The sequence below is a fragment of the Phoca vitulina genome, unplaced genomic scaffold (assembly GCF_004348235.1).
Source record: "Phoca vitulina isolate PV1807 unplaced genomic scaffold, GSC_HSeal_1.0 scaffold48, whole genome shotgun sequence".
NCBI classification, from domain to species: Eukaryota; Metazoa; Chordata; class Mammalia; order Carnivora; family Phocidae; genus Phoca; species Phoca vitulina.
The window spans coordinates 5,312,138-5,331,572 of record NW_022589751.1 but is presented as its reverse complement, the minus strand read 5'-3'; the positions used below and the strand labels follow the sequence as shown (position 1 = coordinate 5,331,572).

Sequence of the window (19,435 nt, the reverse complement as noted above, 5' to 3'; positions counted from 1 at the left end):
AAAATACTCCGAGAAGAACATGATTTAAAAAAAAAAAAAAAAAAGAATGTCAGATGTGGAGGGTAAAGAAGAGAGATCTGAAAATACAGACAAGAAAAAAAAAAAACTAGTGGAACTGAAACAATTTCAAACATATATGACCTTAAGCTTGACTAGAGTTTGAAAGCAAAAGTGATTCATTCATAGTGGTATAAGGGAAATGTTTATGTAAAGTTACCACGACCTATACAGATCCTAGTGAATCTTTTTTAACTGAAATTTTTACTGAGAAAATTGTAAATTCATATACAGTTGTAATAAGTAAGACAGAGAGATCCCATATACCTTTACCCAGCTTTCCCAATGGTAACAATGTGCAAAATTGTCATATAATACTATAACCAGTGTATTGACATTGATACAATCCACCAATCTTATTCAGTTTCCTCCAGTTTTACTTGTGCTCATTTGTATATGTATGTGTTTTGCTCAATTTGTATGTGTTTATTTTGTACAATTTTATCACATGTGCAGGTTTGTATATTTATCACCACAGTAAAGATGCTGAGCATTTCCATCACCTCAAGTATCCCTTGTATTGCCCTATTATAACCACACCAACATCCTTCCCACCCCTACACCCTGGTAGTTCTGTCTCTAACTCCTGGAAACCACGAATTCCTTCTCCATGTCTAAAATTTTTTCAGGGGTGCCTGGGTGGCTCAGTCAGTTAATCATCTGCCTTTGGCTCAGGTCCTGATCACAGGGTCCTGGGATCGAACCCTGTGTTGGGCTCCCTGCTCAGTGGGGAGGCTGCTTCTCCCTCTCCTCCCTGCTTGTGCTTTCTCTCACTATCTCTCTCTCCCTCAAATAAATAAATAAAATCTTTAAAAAAATAAAATTTTTTCAAGAATGCTGTATAAGTGGAATCATACAATATGTAGCTTCTTGGGGGTGGCTTTATTCACTCAGCATAATTCCTTAGAGATTCCTCCTAGTTGTTGTTGGGTATCAATAATTTCTTCCCTTTTGTTACTGAGTAATATTCTCTAGTATGTATGTACCACAGTTTGTTTAAACGTTCACCTGTTGAAGGCTGGTGACATTTAAAAAATTTAAATATAAAGAAAGAATTCAGTACTTCTCTAGACAAAACAAGTTTATCAAGAAAAGAGTTAAAAATCAGAATTATCTTAGATTCTTCCAAGTGTTTCTATTGATTGGTGCTTTTTGTTTTGAAATTTCAAACCACTAGTTAAAATTTTTATATGGGCTTAAATACTCGTGTTATTAAACACAGTGGCAGTTACCAGTAAAAATTAAAAAATAAAGCACATGATATCTGTCTTTCAGATCACAAAAGAAGCAAAAATAAACCATAGAAAACATAAAAACATAGAAAACAAAGGAAATGCTAAGGAAGCATTCTATTTTTTTTATAAAGCTGGCAAGAGGCTTATTTAGCTTATTTTTTAAAAGATTTTATCTATTTATTTGTCAGAGAAAGCACAAGCAGGGGGACAGGGAAGCAGCAGGCAGAGGGAAAAGCAGACTCCCCACTGAGCAGGGAGCCCAAGGCAGGACTCAATTCCAGGACCCTGGGATCATGACCTGAGCTGAAGGCAGACGCTTAACCAACTGAGCCACCCGGCGCCCCATAAGAAACCATTCTAAAAAGACAGTGGAAGTGAGACCAAGCATGCCAATTATGACAATAAGTGTAAGAGAGTTAAATTCTCTTGTTAAATAGTAAACACTTTCAGATTAATTAAGATATATATGTGCACTTATTAGAGGCAGTTCTAAAAACAAAATTTAATAAAGAAGTTAAAAGAAACATGTGGATTTGATAACAATTCCTGTCTTCTTTGTAAGTCTAGCACCCATAGCTCCTTGTTCTAGCGTTAAGAGCACCACCAGTAAAGCACTGCCATCTCCCAGCAAGGCTTGCTGAGAAATTTCATTTCAGTAGAACTGACACTCCAGCCTCCGCATCCCCTATCCCCCCCAACAAAGAGGGCTGTGAGGTGCAGGAGGGGTATTAGAAGGTTTACTTTTAGGAGTGCCTGGTGTTTGTAAAGGCAGGGTGTACTTACCTAGTTCCTCTTTCCAAAGGCAAAGAAGAGAAGCCCAAGATAGAATTATTTATAAGGTTTGAGATTTCTTTCTTTTTTTTTTTCCTGGAAAGGGAGATATACCTTGCTCTCCAGTTGAAAGTTCGGAAAGCTCTAGTGATTGCTGCCCTGCCTTAGGTGATAAAAGAGCCAAACTGAGAGGGGACTTGAAGCTTCTCCTGGGAGGCCTCCCCTTGAGATCCCAAGAATCCAGAATATACATCACTTATTCCCAGAGTTGGGGGTGAAGACTGCAGGTGAGGCTGGGAGCTGCAGCTTGCTAAAGACTGCACAGCTTGGGTCAAAGAGAAACATGCACCAGAAGAATGTCACCAGAAGAAGGACGTGGGGTACCTTCTGAGGGCCAGGAGAAAGTGCATTTCAATCTACAAGGGCTCACCTGTGCCTAGGGGAGGTTCTTGGGATTTAAACTGTCGCCAGTGGACACACCCACCAAGTCAATAGTTAATACGCTGGTTTCGCCAGGATGACAAACAATAAAGCGTCAGCTGCCTTGTCACCACTGATTGGTGGTTGCTCACAAAAGAGAATCACATTTACAGCCAACAAATCAGAGGCCCTCCACTTTCTCTTGCACAGTCACACAAGAGAAAATCTTTTTCCTTTTATCAGCTGAGGAACAGCCACAGGAATGAGGAGGCGGACGTGAGAGCATTACTCTTGTTTTGCGGACCTCTGTTCCTCCTTCCTGCATTTTCACGGACCCTTTCTCACCAACTCTAGCCTGTGCCTGGAGGAGGAGAAGAGATTATTATTATGACTGGAAAACTTCATTAACCTAATGGACACTGGAAGTTATGAGATCAGACTGAAATATTATAAAGAGTCTATTGAGCTTAACTGATAACGGTTATTTGTATAATAAAGCTGTTCCATGTTTATACCCTCAATAAGTCAATAAGCCTCAATCAAAATGGTTAAGAAAAAGAAAAGAGTGATTGTAATATTAATGTAGAATTGAAGAGAAAGCGCAATAAATGGTAAAGAAAAAATCCACTGAATACTTTTATTTCGATCGTGTGTAATTTCCTCAATGAAGATATAGTCATCGGTCTTTATGAACCAAATGACATTCAATGAATGTTTACAATAAAAATTTGTATGAATACAAACAGAAGTTTACAAAACCACTGTAGATCTAAGAGTCTTTAACATACGATGAAACAAGTGAAATTTGGTGAGGGAATTTACTTGCCCAAGAGAATGGCAGAGTCAAGTCTCGAACCTAGATCTGTTGACCACTGGTCTGTGTTCTTTGAGCCTCAACAAGCAGATTTCCTTCCCTGGCATATGCACTCTGTACACAATGCCCTCCTGCCGCCGGCTCCTCAGACCTATACAATGAAACATGCCCCCCACCCCAGTCTAAAGCTGGACACTGAAGGAATTTTTTTTTTATTATTATTAACTGCATATATAGGACGAGTCTCAAAAATTGTGTGTGAGAGAAAAGGTTCTTGTGACTATGTTTATTATTGTTTCAATAGTTAAGATAATTTTGGAAGCTTGAAATAATTTAATAATATTTAGCTTTCACAAGTCAGTTTTCAGCTCTCAAAGCAAGAGCATATAAATAGCCAAACAGCAGACAAAAGTGATAAAGAGAATCTTACTGCATATGAAAGTGACTGGCATAGGGCAACTGTGTTCTCCCTTCCTTTCTTCTAAATAATTAAGGTAATATATGAAACTAAAAAGGGAAAACTTTCATTTACTCAAATCTCCAAATGCTTGGAATAACACTGTGGTCTGGCAGTGGGCTACAGACCACATGCTGATAGACACACTGTCTCTTCAGCTGTATTCAGAAAATGCCAAAAGAACAAACAGCTCTGAGTGTAACAAAAAATGTTCATGCTGAACAAAGTTTTCTCTTTGTAGCTCTCTTTACTTACATAGAATTGGCCATGAAAATCACATAAAAATTACTTAAGTTTCAGTAAAAGGAAGGAAGGGAGGAAGAAAAAAAGTAGTAGTAGTAAAAAAGAAATCTCATCCTTTAGTGTATAAGACACTGGAAAATAACAGAAATGATCATTGAACACTTCTAAGTGGCATGAAGTGGAAGGAAATATTAATTGCACAATCCCATTATAATGTTATTGATAGTGAATAATCCTAGAGTCAATCCTAGTTAATTGCCATTTCTTTGAAATTTTATTTCCTAGGAAAGAACAAGGAAAAAATGATGACCCTTGTACTTAAATAGAAAATTAAGAATTCCCAGACCCAAATTCTGTTTTTTAATCCTACCACTCTCCAATATAACCTTATGAGTCTATGCTTCTCATTATTTTGCCAGACTGGGGGTGGAGTAGGACAGGATTTGCCTAGAGTGGAGAGGACTTAGTGCTACCATCCATAACAGGGTGTTAATGCCCGGTTCTTGTAAGTGTTCATTACTTAGTCTTAGTAGTGAAGTCAATCTCATAGACCAGCAGGACATCCTTTTTACTCATAGGTCCAAAAACTCCCTGTCTGTAGACTTGGTTAAATTAAAAACTTTTCCGTTTACTACAGCCGTATATATTGTTATATGCCAAGTAATTGAACTGCCAGCTTTCTACCATTCAACCATGTGGCATTGTATGTCCTATGGAATAATATTAACAATAAAATAAAAATAGATAGAGGTGCCTGGGTGGCTCAGTCTGTTAAGTGTCTGACTCTTGATTTCTGCTCAGGTCATGATCTCAGTGTTGTGAGATTGAGCCCTGAGTTGGGCTCCACGCTGAGCATGGAGCCTGCTTAAGATTCTCTTTCCCTCTCCCTCCTCCCCTCCTTCTCCACTCCTCCCCTCAGCTCACGCACTCTCTCTCCATCTCTTTCTCTAAGAAAACAGAAGTAGATGACCCTCAGTCAATTTTAAGCACAGGCAGATTATCAAGTCAAATGACTGAAGAGAAAGCACCCAAACATATAAACTAGAATCCACAAGGGCTCACCTGTCTATAGCTATCCATTTGTGTATCTATTTATCTATCTCTCTACCTATTTATTGTTACCAATGGCTTGAATAAATTTGTAGTATATGTAGAAATTTACAAGAACAAAGCATTGAATCCCAGTTAGGTTTTCAATACCTGTGATTCAAGATGCATGCATTGCATGCCGCCTTATAGGAAGTCATTGGATGAGAAGCTTTGTCCTGAAATATGATGATTGTTTTGATTCAAGAAGGCTAACTTTAGTAGCTTATTCCTAAAAATACCCTGTACTTTGATTGTGTAAATATGTCCCTGTTACCTTCCAGGGGGTAAAAGAGGGGTGTGTGACTCAGGCATGTGGGAATAGGAAAGAACAGCAACATCTTAGAAATGAGAAGTTGAAATAAAATCCTTTGAGTCAACGGGGAAGATGCCATAATTGTGTGCATGCACACACATGCAAGTCTATATTTAGAGATATGATTCACAGTCAGGAAGAATAGAGCTTTTATATTCATACCTTATAAAATGCCCCCTTTCCCAGTTCTTCATGGATCAATATGAAAGAACAGATGCTTTTGTTTCTTGTGATGCTGTAAATTATGCACACATTATTGCTCACAGTCTCTAATAAGTAGTAGAATTCCAAGATTTTGTCCAAAGTATGTTTGAAAAGTAACACTGTTGCTAACTCATCACAGCTTAATGCAATAATGATGTTTTACACTGTTATTCCTGTCTACAGTGGAAGTTATTGATCTCATTGTTCCTAAGATAACTTGACCACATCCCAAAGATGGTAATTTCACAAGAACCTTTGTAGCCTGTGGTTATTCTGAGTGTATTTGGAATCACTAGGGAGTGAATTCAACCTGAGGAAGGCAAAAGAGGTCATACCCAGGACACTGAGATTGGTCAGGTCACAACCAGAAAGTGAAGCAGGTTTAGAACCAATGAAGGACTTCAGAACCCACTGTAGGACTAAAGGAAGATGTGGACTGAGCCTAAGCCTGGACTCAGAAAGACTGGGGACTCTGCTTTAGCCATGTTATTACCCAGGCCTTCCCAGCTTCTTTTGGCTAAGGACTAACCAACCAATGAGTGGCATGTTCTTCCATGGAATACCGGAATCAGCACATATCTTAAGGTAGCTCTGTGGTTGCCACCACACTGTCAGTCCCCAATATGCATCATCATGGAATCTGTGGGATTATTTGGTGAAGAAAAAATAACAAAAAGGCAAGAAACAAAAGGTAAGAATATGGCACATAATGGAAGTCTAAATAATGGAATCCCGAAGGATCAGAGCAGAACTAATTATTTCTCATGATTAGGAACATTACTAGCAAAAACCATCTGTAGTCAAGTTTCAAAGTTTACAAGAGATATTAAATTGTTTGAGGGAGTGAAGTGTCAGCCAGCAAAGGTAATCATAGAGATCTCACAAGAAAATGAACAGCTGAGTGTCAGTGAGGGCAAATGTAAAGCAGTGTGTGAGAAAATATAATGGTTCAAATTTTGCTTATGGAGATGGACCATGAACTATCAGATATGTCCAGAGAAGCCCGAAAGTCACTCTGACCCAGTGAATAGCTTTACCATGGAGGCTGGCTGGATATCCTCAGTGAGACCACCGGAAGCAAACCAAAAGAGTACAATCTTACCTGGGTTCAAAATTCTAGTTCAGCCATAGGAAACATATGGGATCACTAAGACTCAAAAATTCCCAGCAGAAGTGAAGCAATTCCAAAGAAGGGCAATTGGGATGACCAAGAAGAGGGGAAATGTCTACAAGTGGACAGTTTGAAAACAAAGTATACTTCTCTCAGCAAATATGGCGACCAAAAGGGTGTGTCATCTTTGTCTGTGAAGCCCTAATGGGACCACGAATGGAGAGTGATTTGTTTTCCAGTTTCTGAAGGACCAGGTCAGGAGATTTGCCTGAAATACCAAATAGTAACAACAACAAGGACAGATGACAATGATGATGGTGATGACAGTGACAACGATGGCAGCAATAATTTCATGCTCGATGAAGAGTTCATACTCAGTGAATGCTTGTTGAATGAAATGGATCACCTGTTTTTTGTTGTTGTCTAATGTCTGAGAAGCTAAGCTTCCAGGACCTCCCTCAGGGAAACAAGAAGACTTCTCTGGGCCTGTTTGGGTTACTTGATGTCATTGAGCCAAATTACCCAGTTTCAGCCGAAACAGTGTGGTAGGCAGCTATGTACAGCAGCCCGAGACATCCTACTCTTTTCATTTATGTAACAGTGTAGAATGTGGTTATCTTCATCTGGGAAATTGAAGCCTCTCAGCCTGGTTATTGTAGTTTGGGGTTTCCAGGAAGCAGACCCTGAGATGGAGATTGGCATGCAGATTTTTTAGGGTGTACTTTTGAAATCAACTCTTTTGAAAAAAAGGAAAGGAAATAAGACTGGGCAGAGGGAGAAGTTGAGCTGTGATGTAGTCTTAACAGATGTCTCCTCAAGCAACCAAATGGGGAGTTATGAAGATGGAATGAAACTGCTGACATGTCACAGGTGGGGTCTTTATCCCATCATGTTAATCAGTCACTAGATGGAGGATTCCTTGGGAAGGAGAGATGATCTTGGTCGGGCAGTTTCCTTCAGCCAAGGTCCCTGAACGGGGCTGATGGCTGAGGGTGGAGTCCCAGCTGCTGGGAGTAATTGGCGATCCTGGCAGCACATCCCAGCATCTCCCCCACACAGCTCCATCTTGACCTATAGTTTCTATTTCTGATTTACATAGTTGGACAGGAGGATGCTGCTCAGGCTCTTGTTTAGTACTATGGCCTAGCGACCAAGTACAAGACCAGCCCTTGGGGAAACCAAGGAGCTGACAGATTTGTCATCAGTGATTCCAGCTTCCCTTCCTGGATTCTTTGCTCCTTTTGTCAATGCCTCTTCCTCTCCCTACTCCTCCCTTGCTATTACTCTTCTGCTCACCTCCTCTCACCTCTACCACACTCACCTTTCCAGTGGAAGTGAATTGAGAAATTCATTCACCCAAACCTGTCAATGACAGGGACTAGATTTGCATTTCAGTGTAAAATAGAATCTTTGGTCCCAAAGACTGAAACCCTCTGATAATTTCAAGCTGTCTTGGTTGAGCAGAGGCATTGTTTTGGGGGAGAGGAGAACACCTTTCTGAACTATGGGAATGAAATGGTTTTGGTAGTCACGGATCCCTGAAAGTTAAGCATGGTCCCGAAGAGATCCCACAAAACTGATGTGGATGTGGCCAGCAAAAGAGAGGAGAAAAATAAGCTTTTCCTGGAGGCGCTTGCTTGGTGCACATGATTGACAACTACTGAGAAAAGCAATTGCTGCCTCAGCTCCCTCAGCGTGGGAACAGCTGTTGCCTAGCAACTCAGGCTAAAGAATCAAAGCAGAGGTTTTTCCACCCTGCACTAAGAATTCGTCCCTCATCAGCTCTGATGAGTTTGTTAAAGTAAACCCAAGTAGAAACCTGGAGAAGATAGACCTCTGTTAAAGAGATGGTGGTGAAGAGAGTTTGCTCGGGACTAGACGTACTTTCTCAGCCTTCCCCCCCCTCGGTGGTCCTCACTTGTTCTCGCTGCCAGCATTCCACTTTTTAGCAGTAAGAATCTCCAATAACCTAAAAGAGGACTTTATTTATTTTAAAGATTTTATATTTAAGTAATCTCTGCACCCAACATGGGGCTTGCACTTCCAAGCCCGAGATCAAGAGTCGCATGGTGTACCAACTGAGCCAGCCAGGCATCCCTAAAAGAGGACTTTAAAAAGAAAGAATCTTAGAAGACTTTTTTAAGGTGGGGCAACTTTCTCAAAGATTGTATGTGCTCTAACAAGCTGTAAAATCTGTCTTTACAGCTCCATCTGATCCTCTAATTACTGGCGGCGAGGGGGGACTTCTCACTTCCTTTGATTGTCTGTAATTTATACCAACAATAAGTTGATGTCGTATTTTGAAAAATCTCAAGTTACCAACATTTTACATATCAGTGGGTTGTTTCTGGGAAGAAGCGTGTGGGAAATAAATGAGTTACTGAAGAAGGAGTAGATTTGAAAAAAAAAATTCAGTTGAATTCATTTATAATTCTGCTTTATATTGTTTCTCTTTATTTTCAAAGTAATTCTTCTCTATCATCATCATCAATATTTTCTTATATTCTACTAGAATGTAAATTCTATGAAAGTAGCAATTTTTGTTTGTTTTGTTTATAGGTAGACTCCTGTACCAAGAAGAGTGCTTAATGTAGTTAGGGAACCCTTAAGTATTTGTAGAATAAAGGAATATTTCTCATCACCATCTGGGGGTTCAAAAATTCTCAAGTCTGCTTTTTTTAGCTTCTCAGAATATCTTACTTTAGATTTCATCAAAATGGAGTTATCTTTGCCCCAATCTCTCTTTTTACTGATAAGGACTTGGCCAGTAATCCTCTGTCTTAATATATTATAAGAGTTGATTAGGAGAAGTGATTACCAGAATTAGTCAGGAATCAACTAATAATTAGTTGGGGAAACTTGGGTAAATCACTTAAATTTTCTATAAAAGGTGGTTTAATAATGCCTTTATCTTGCAGGGCTTTGGCTTGGATCTGATAGCATAAGAAATAGTTGAATGGTTAAAAGCAAGAACTCTGAATCTAGATTCAAATCCTAACTTCTGTACTTTCTAATTGTATGACCTTAGGCAAGACATTTAATCTTTTTATACTTTAGTTTCTTCATATTTATTTATTTATTATTTTTAAAGTTTATTTATTTATTTTAGAGGGGGAAGGGGCAGAGAGAGAGAGAGAGAGAATCTCAAGCAGACTCCCTGCTAAGTGTGGAGCCCAACACAGGGCTCCATCTCACCACCATGAGATCATGACCTGATGACCTGAGACAAAACCAAGAGTTGGGTGCTTAACTGACTGAACCACCTAGGCATCTCTAGTTTCTTCATATTTAAAATGGAGATATTTATAATACTCTTCTCTTATTGTATAGATAAAAACAGTCAAAATACACAAAACACTTAAAGTAGTGCCTACCATAACAGAGTGCTCATAATAAATGTTAGGTTTTATTTTCAAAGGTAAATCACATTTGGAAAATTGTGACTTGCTGTAGAAATGCAAGGTAATTAGGTTTCCATTTTAGCAGGCCATTGATGGCTCAAGCTAAAATTAATGACTAATGCTGAAATTTTAGGCTCTGATAAGTTAGGCGGTGAACGATTTGGCATCTCTCAAATTATACCTCATAGTTGGCTGTGATTTCCGTCCATTTGCAGGGCTGGCCTGAGGTGCCTATGTATTAGGGCATAAGCAGTAAATTTACTCACAGTGATTTTGCCTTTCTGAATTCTGTCATCATCTACCTATGTGATGTTGGACAAGCCGATGAACTTATTTGAGTCATAGTTTCCTCATTTGTAAAATGGGAATGACAAGAGCTTATTGCCTTTTTTTCAGAGGGTTAGTTAGGGACCCAATTAAGATATTCACTATTCAAATATGAGGTAGTATTATCCTCTTGTTTATTCTCTTTGATGTTTTGACAGACCATCAACTATCCTGTTCTACACAAATAGTAGGCTGTTTGAGGTTGTGCAACTCTAGGTGCATCCTCTTATAGACTCAAATATATTTCCTTTTTCTATCTAGACTCCTCCATTATGCAAAGTTCAAACAGACCCTATTAGCTATCCAATAAGCTAAGGTCCAAAGTCAAATGTACTGTATGAGCAGTGGTGGTAGAGGAGGGCTTTTGATTACTTATTCAGCCTTAATGGCCAATCTCAGAGCAGCATGGTGTTTGCAATGGCCAAGTTGGTCCAATTGGCTTAGTTTTCCAAGTTGAATATATTAAACTTCTTAATGGATTACAAAATTTATATTCATGTTATGGGCCATAAAAATGAGTATTACAGAGTTGGAAAACTGGATGTAGAATATGCAAGAGATTCAGAAAACATTTTCATTTTTGGTCTTTTGATTCAAATCCTGGCTAGCTTTTGCTGGTAGCTATAAAGGAATAACTGGTATTGGGTTATGCCTCTCATGGTAAACAACCATAAAACTAGAAAAAATATACGAGGCAACTATTGTTAAACATGGGAAAACAGGCCTTGCAAAGGATGAGGTAAGCCTCACCTTCTTGCAGTTTTCTGCCTGGAGATGTGTTTCCAATTATGGTACAGAAAGCTGGGATCTAAGTTGTACTTAGATCTCACAGTCGTACTGTTGAGCTGAGGAAACAGATTGGAGTTTGGGATATCTGAAGCAGCTGGAATCTGCAAAGCAGGGCACCAGAGAGGAGAAGCTGTATAGAGTAGGCAGGAGGTTTTGGAAGGAGTTCTTCCTGAATTTTTGGCTGAGGACTGCACTGTATATATGCAGCGCAAGACTATACAAGGATCACCAGAGAACAAATGCTGCACAACTGATTATAAAACAAAAATAATAAAGGTTGAGCAGGACTGGGGGATGTTGGAGACTCTACAAGAGTTGAAAGACAGCATTAACATCTTGTTAATACCTCAAGCATCCAGCTTTGAGACCAGGAAGGCCATGTCTAAGAAGTAAGCACTGAACTTTAGAGTAAAGCCTAGTTTCTCAACGTGATCCAAAAACAAACAAACAAACAACCACAAACCTAATACCAATCCTCCACAACAAGCTAAGCTGAGGGGATATTAACAGATGTACTCCAATATAATGAAAAGCCAACTTACACAAGTTCAAAGTGATCAACAAGTAATTGATCTGCCTACTAGGACAAAAATAAACACTCTTTTAAGAATGATAACAAAATCCAGAGTCTCTACAAAGTATCGTGAATGATACCAAATACGCAGTAAAAAATTACCAGATATGCAAGGAAACAGGAAAACATGGTCCATAGTTAAGAACAAAAGAGGTCAATGATTACCAACTCCAAGATGGCTCAGATGTGGGATTTACCAGACAAAACTTTAGAGCAGCTATTATAAATACCTTGAGAGAAAAAGTGAAAAATATGGAAGAGTTAAAGAAAATTATGTCTTAATGAGTAAGTAGCTAGGGAATTTCAGCAGAGAAAAGGATATATAAATGTTCACATAGAAATTCTAGAATTGAAAAGTACATAACTTCTCTAATCTGAAGCAGAGAAAGAAAAAAATATGACTAAAAACATCCCTAAGGACCTGTGGAACAAATGGTCTAATATACATGTAATAGAAATATCAGAAGAAAAAGACATAAACAAAGGCACAGAAAAAAATTTGAGTAAATAATGACCAAAAAGTCCCAAAATTTAATGACAATTACAGGCTTAAATATCTAGGAAAGAAGCAAACTCCAAGAAGTGTAAATATAAGACAAATCACACTTAGACATATTGAACTGCTGAAAATCAAAGGTAAAACATCATGAAACCAACTAGAGACAAACAAAATTTACACAAAATGGAATATAATAGAATGGTATATTTAAAGTGCTGGGGTTAAAACAAACAAAAAAGAGGGGTGCCTGGGTGACTCAGTTGGTTAAGCATCTGACTCTTGATTTTAGCTCAGGTCATGATCTCAGGGTCCTGAGATTGATCCCTGCATCAGGCTCCGTGCTGAGGGTGGAGCTTGCTTAAGATTCTCTATCTCACTTCCCTCTGGCCCTCCCTCCACTTGTGCACACACACTCTCTCTCTCTTAAAAAATAAATAAATAAAACAAACAAACAAAAAAAGAGACAAAATCCCTGTCAACTCACAATCTGTATCTAGTAAAAGTAGTTTGCAATAAAAAAAGAATGAAATACATTTTCAGATAAATAAAGGTTTAGAGAATCCATCACCAACAGACCTGCTCCATGAGGAATCCTAAGGGATGTTCTTTAGGCTAACAAGAAATGATACAGAAAGGAACTCAGATCTGAAGGAGGAAAGAAGAGCCCCAGGAATAGTAAATAAGAGGATACATTTAAATGACAATATTATTTTTCTTTTTATAATCCTTAAAAGTGAATGGACTATTTAAAGCAAAATTAATGTTGTGAGGGGTTTTTACAGCACTTGTAGAAGCAAAAGATATGGCAACAGTAGCACAAAGAACAAGGGTGAGTGATAAATGGAATTGTATTAGTGTAAGTTTATTACATTTGGGAAGTGCAAAATGGGAAGTGAAAAGTATCAGGTGTAAAGTAGGAAGGATGAAGTAGGAAGTGCAAGGTCAGATATGAAGTGTGAAGTTTAAAGAAGTACAGTATGGACTCTAAATAGACTTTGTTAATGATGCATATAGTTAGCCTTGGAGCAATGATTTAACATTTAAAATAAAAGGGATATAACTAAGAAGCCAATGGAGAAAATACTAAAAATATTCAATTAGCCCAAAAGAAGGCAGGAAACAAACAACAGGGACAAAAAACATAAAGGGCCAATAAAAACAAATAGCAAGAAGATATATAAAATCTAATCTTATGGATAATTTCATTAAATGTCAATGAACTGAGCTCCAATCAAAAGGCAGACATTTTCTTGTTGGATAAAAAAACACAACCTAGTATGTGATATCTACAAGAGATGTACTCTGAATATAAAGATAAAAATAGAACGGAAATAAATATACCATGCAAACAGTAAGCATAAAAAAAAAACTGGCATTGCTATATTAATATCAGATAAGTTAGACTTCAAGACAAGAAGCATTAGAAGAGATGAAGAGGGGTAATTCATCAGAAAGGCACAATAATCCTAAACATGTATGCATCTAATAAAATAACTTCAAAATTCATAAGGTAAAAACTGAAAAACCAAAGGTAAAAACCAAACAGACAAATCCACAATCACAGTTGATGATTATAATATCCTCCCATTCAGTAATAAAAAGAGTATAGATAAAAAATCAGTAAGGACATAAAAATCTTTTTTTCTTAAAGATTTTATTTATTTATTTGTCAGAGAGAGAGAGAGCACAAGCAGGGGGAGCAGCAGGCAGAGGGAGAAGCAGGCTCCCTGCTGAACAAGTAGCCTGATGTGGGATTTGATCCCAAGACCCTGGGATCATAACCTGAGCCAAAGGCAGATGTTTAACCAACTGAGCCACCCAGGTGTCCCAGGACATAAACATCTTAATGACACTATCAATCAAATCTATTTAATTGACATTTACCAAGCACTACAGCCCCAAGCTACAAAATACTCATTCTTCTCAAGTGAATGTGTAACATTTACTAAAATAGCTTTCTGCTGAACCATAAAGTAAATCTCAAGAAATTTTTAAAAATTGAAATGATATAGTCTAAGATAACAGTGAAATTAGAAATCAATCACAATAAGCTTTCTAGAAAACCCTCAAATATTTGGATATTGAAATAGCACATTTATCAATAATCCATAGCTCAGTGAAAAAAATCACAAAGGAAATGAGAAAATATTTTGAACTTAATGATAATGAAAATTAAATTTATCAAAATTTTGGGACTCAGCCAAAGTAGCACTTGAACGGAAATTTAGAGATTCAAATACCATTTAGAAAAAGAAAAAAGTTAAAATCAATTATCTAAGTTTCCAAATTAAGAAACTAATAGAAGAAGAGCAAATTAAGTAGAAAGAAGGAAATAATAAAGACTAAAACCAAAAATTGAATATATAGAATAAAAACACTAGAGAAAACTATCAGAGTTAATGTTGGTTTTTTAAAAAGCTCACACCCTGGCCAAGACACAGATGAATCTATCATTTTTTATACTTATAAAACACATTTGGTAGAAAATTTCCAGAAGATTTCAGCAGTATTATTCATTTATAATCTTCACTTAGGCTGATAACTAATAAATAGAAAAAAATTCACTCAATAAAATATATGTAAGCAGACGAGTCCTGGAGAAGTCACTTTATTTTCATACAGTCTCCAGAAATCATTTTAGTTATTTAACTAATTTTTATTTTTAACAAAAATACATGCTCATGGTTTTAAAAGTCAAAGAATAGTAAACAATTTATAAAGGAGTCCCATGTACCATGTCCTACCCCCCGCACCCATAGTCCTGCTTCCCAAAGGCAAGCATGTACTTTTCCCCCCTAGTGTTTACCCGCATAATTTAAAGTTAAGTATTTAACTCTATTTCTTAATAGATCAATTGTATACACTATGTATTTTCTATTATGGTACAGCAGGATTTAACACACACAGTTCACTCTTCCCCATGCTTCCTCTCTTCCTTCCAGTAGCAATGTATCATAGTTTTTTTTTTTAAAGAATATTCAATATTTTTAGTGTTATGACTAAATAAATATCATTTACTGCTGAACCATAATCAGAGTATACCATGGTTATGTTTCTTTCTTTCACAACTTTTTGTTAGCTCTGGCATTAATAATTGTCCAGTTCTTATCATGGGTTTTGTTTTCTCTGTATCTATTGCTAATGCTTCTGACTTGCCCCACCAGCCTCTCAAAACAATTTCCTACATTATACAACATAGGAGATAGTCTCCTGTTAGTTTTTTAAAAAAGGAAACCTCCCCTGGAGCTTCTATTTATTTGCAACTCCTGCTCTTTGTTTTTTATTATTTTTTAAATCCACATTGATATTTTATTTTATTTATTTATTTTTTTACTTGATTTGTTACAACTCCTGCTCTTTAGAATGCTGCACTCCCTACTGCCATTCTGGGCTTTCTCTTTCGCATGATCCAGAGAATTCCTCTCCCCTCTCTTGTGTGTTGGATCCTAGGAAATTAAAATCTCATATAATACTCTTCCTTCATTTGCTTTGTTGTTTTGATGGTGTGGACACTACAGAGGCTTCCTGAGAAAGAATAATTGCACATATCTGTAAATTTTATTCCCTCTTCTTGCTTTATTGCTTAGCAGGATATAGAATTTTAGGTTGGAAATCATTTTCGTTTGGACTTTTGAAGCCATTTCTCTACTGTATTCTAGTCTCCAGTGTTGCTGTTGAGAAGCCCCCAACCCTTCTAATTTTCATCATTTATATTCTTTGAAAGCTTTTTTTGAAAACTCCATTTTTTGGCAATATCTAATTAAAAAAATCCCCAGCTTCACTGAAGTATAATTGACATGCAATGAACTGTTAAAATGGAAAGTGTAGAAACTGATAAATAATTACTTATGTATATTCATGATGCTATCACCACACTCAAGAAGTATCCATCAGTTTGGATACATCAGATTGGAACATACAAAGTTTTCTCCTTCCCTTGTAACATCTCTCATTTCTGTCTCTCTTTGCTACCTCCCTTCCATGACTCCTCTCCAGAAAACCACTTATCTGCTTTCTATCAGTATAGATTCTTTTGCAGTTTTTAGAATTTTATATAAATGGATTCAAATAGTATGTATTCTTTTTTGCTTGGTTTCTCTCACTCAGCATAATTATTTAGAGTTACCCATATTCTCACATGTATCAATATTTCATTCCTTTGTATTACTGGGAAGCTTTCTATTGTGCACAGCTTATCTAGAATTTATATGGAAACGCAAATGAGCTGGAATTTTTTTTTTTAAGACAAAGAGTAAAGTTGCAGGACTTATACTATTCAATTTCAAGAATTATTTACAAAGCTATAGTGATCAAAAGAGCATGGTATTGGCATAAAGATAAACATTTTGATAAATGGAATAGAATTGAGATTCCAGAAACAGACCCACACATGTATTGATTTTCAATGAAGGTAGAAAAACAAATGGTACTGAAATAATTGGGGTATTCATATGGACAAAAATGAACCTCTACTGTTACTTCATGCCACACACAAATATTTATTTTATTTTATTTTATTTTATTTTTGGGGGGAGAAAATCACTTTATTCTAATTAATTCACAAATGAGAACATCACAAAAGGTGATTTAAGGAGGCACACAAACATCTGCCCAACCCCAAATTCAAACCATCTCAATGAACTTCTCTACAGTAAGAACAACATTTTTCATTCCAATTCTGAAGAAAGCTGTATTTAATGATGAAGGAGAAGCTTAACTGATGGTTTTACACCTTATATATTCACCATCAATTATATTTTTATGCTAAATTAACTTGGTTATGAGAGATGATCTTCCGTATCTTCAGTTTGAACTTCTTGATTAGGCTAATCCATTTGCAGACCTGCACTGTTGCAGCCCCTCGCTGAAACCTTCACAAAGCTTCAGGTCACCACGGCTCTGGGCACACTCCGGAAACCGTTTCATCTCACAGTGGCATGGGCCAACTGCTGCTGCTGCTGGTGTGCTGGCTGGGTTCCCTGAGGCTCCTGGTGAGTGATGTCAGGCCTTGAAGGCTCAGCATTGCCTCCTCCACTGAAGCCCCCAGTGATGGCGTGACCTATCGTGTGCCCCACAGCAGAGCCCACAGCCACGCCAGCTGCAGTGGTTGCCATCCGGGCCAAGAGACCTGGCTGCTGGGGCTCAGCAGCTGGTGGAGCCGCTGCCCGAGGCTGAGCTGCCGGCGCTGGTCTAGGCGCTGCTCTCATCCGAGGTGCCCGGCTGGCCGGGGGGGGAGCGGGGGTGGGGGGGGGCCCGGGTGTGGGGGGCACGGGGGGGGGGGGGGCATGTGGGAGGTGCGGCTCCGGCTTCCATGAGGCACGGCGACTTGCAGAGCACCTCGGCGTCTACAAGTCCGAGATTCCGCTGAGACCCCAGCGACTTCTCCAAATATTTATTTTAAATGGATCATGTATTTGAACACAAAGGCTAAAACTAGGAAGCTTCTCACAGAAAACGTAAGAGACTATCTTTCTAATCTTGGTATAGACAAAGATTTCTTAGATAGGACATGAAAAGAATAAACAGTAAAATTAAAAAAAAATGATATATTGGATTTCATAAAAAGTTTAAAAATTTTCCCTTTGAAAGATTCCATTAAGAAAATAAAAAGGGAACTCACAGACTGGGAGGAATAATTCATAATATGTAAATCTGGCAAAGGATTATATCCAGAATATAGAAAGAACTCTCACAGGTCAATAATAAGAAAACAACTCAATAAAAACAAGCAAAAGACTTGGATACTTCACAAAAGAAGATACACAAATAAGCCAACAGACATATGGGGAGATGCTCCAAATCTTTCATCAGGAGGGAAATGCAAACCACAGCTACAGTGAGATCCTTTTACAAATGCACTAGCAGGACTATAATTAAGAAGACTGACAACAGCAAATGTTGGTGAGGAGCTGGAGCAACTGGAATCCTCATCCATCGCTGGTGGGAGTATAAAATGACACAATCTGCTTGGGAAACACTTTGGCAGTTTCTCATACACTTACCAGCAATTCCTCTCCTAGGTATTTACCAACAGAACTGAAAGCATATGTCCACACAGACTTGCACGCATTTGTTTTAGCAGCTTCATTCAAAATAGCCAAAAACTGGAAATAATTCAAATGTTTATCAAAAGGGGAATGGATAAACAAATTACGGTGTATCCATATCATAGAATCCTTTGCAGCAATAAAAAAGAACAAGTATCGACCCATGGAAAAACATGGGTGAATCTCAAAAACTTGGGATGAGCTAAAGAAGCCAAAAGATGTATCCTGTATATTCCATCTAGACGAAAGTCTAAAGGAGCCATAATCAATCTCTATTGATGGAAAACAGAGTGTTTGCCTGGAAGTAGGGAAGGGGGAGATAGATGACTGCAAAGTGACATAAGGGAACTTCGGGGGATGGTGAAAATGTTCTATGATCTGTCTTGACTAGGGTGGTGGTTACCCAAGTGTCTGCATTTATCAGATCTCATTGAAATGTGCCCCCTTACTATGGGAGCAGTCTATGTCATGTAAATGATTACCTCAATAAAGGTAATGATTTAGCAGTTGACATGGCCACTGTATGGGGGGGCTGCTGTCACATGGCACTTCTACTCTTGGATAATTTCTCTAGCATTCATGTCGCCCACAAATCCAGGCAAAGGTAAAGGAGTAGCAACATGACAAAGGAAAAAGAAAAAAAGAAAAACTAAAGTCTGTGGTTTCTAGATGCTTGCTAGCTTAAGAATACCAAGAAACGTTTTATAATTTTTGAAGGGTAGGAAACAGCCATTCAGTGGTAATGGAGCAGTTAGTTTATTCCAGTGAATGTAAGAAAACTCATTCTGGAAATGGAAAAACTAGCATCGTATCCTGGTATGTATCATTACACAAAAACCAATAAGTACATGGATTGTCAATTTTCTGAAAATTAGGAGGCCTCTAAATGCACTCAGTGCTCAAACTCTGCTAATTGGAGTGGGCTCTTTGATAGCTCACCAGGCTTGCTCTCCTCTGGGCCCTCATTTCTAAACATTGTGCTGGCAAAGAACTCAGAGATGAATATCAGAGGTTAACAGATTTCCCGTTTATAGAATGTGACATACAAGGGGATTTAATGCAGTCGTGTTTTAGAGGAGGCCTT

The 19,435-nt window shown here is 37.9% G+C and overlaps 1 pseudogene; it reads right to left on the bottom strand.

The window, feature by feature from the left end:
- Positions 1-17,063: 17,063 nt before the first annotated feature.
- Positions 17,064-18,239, bottom strand: LOC116649487 (annotated as a pseudogene).
- Between the last annotated feature and the right edge of the window lie 1,196 nt (positions 18,240-19,435).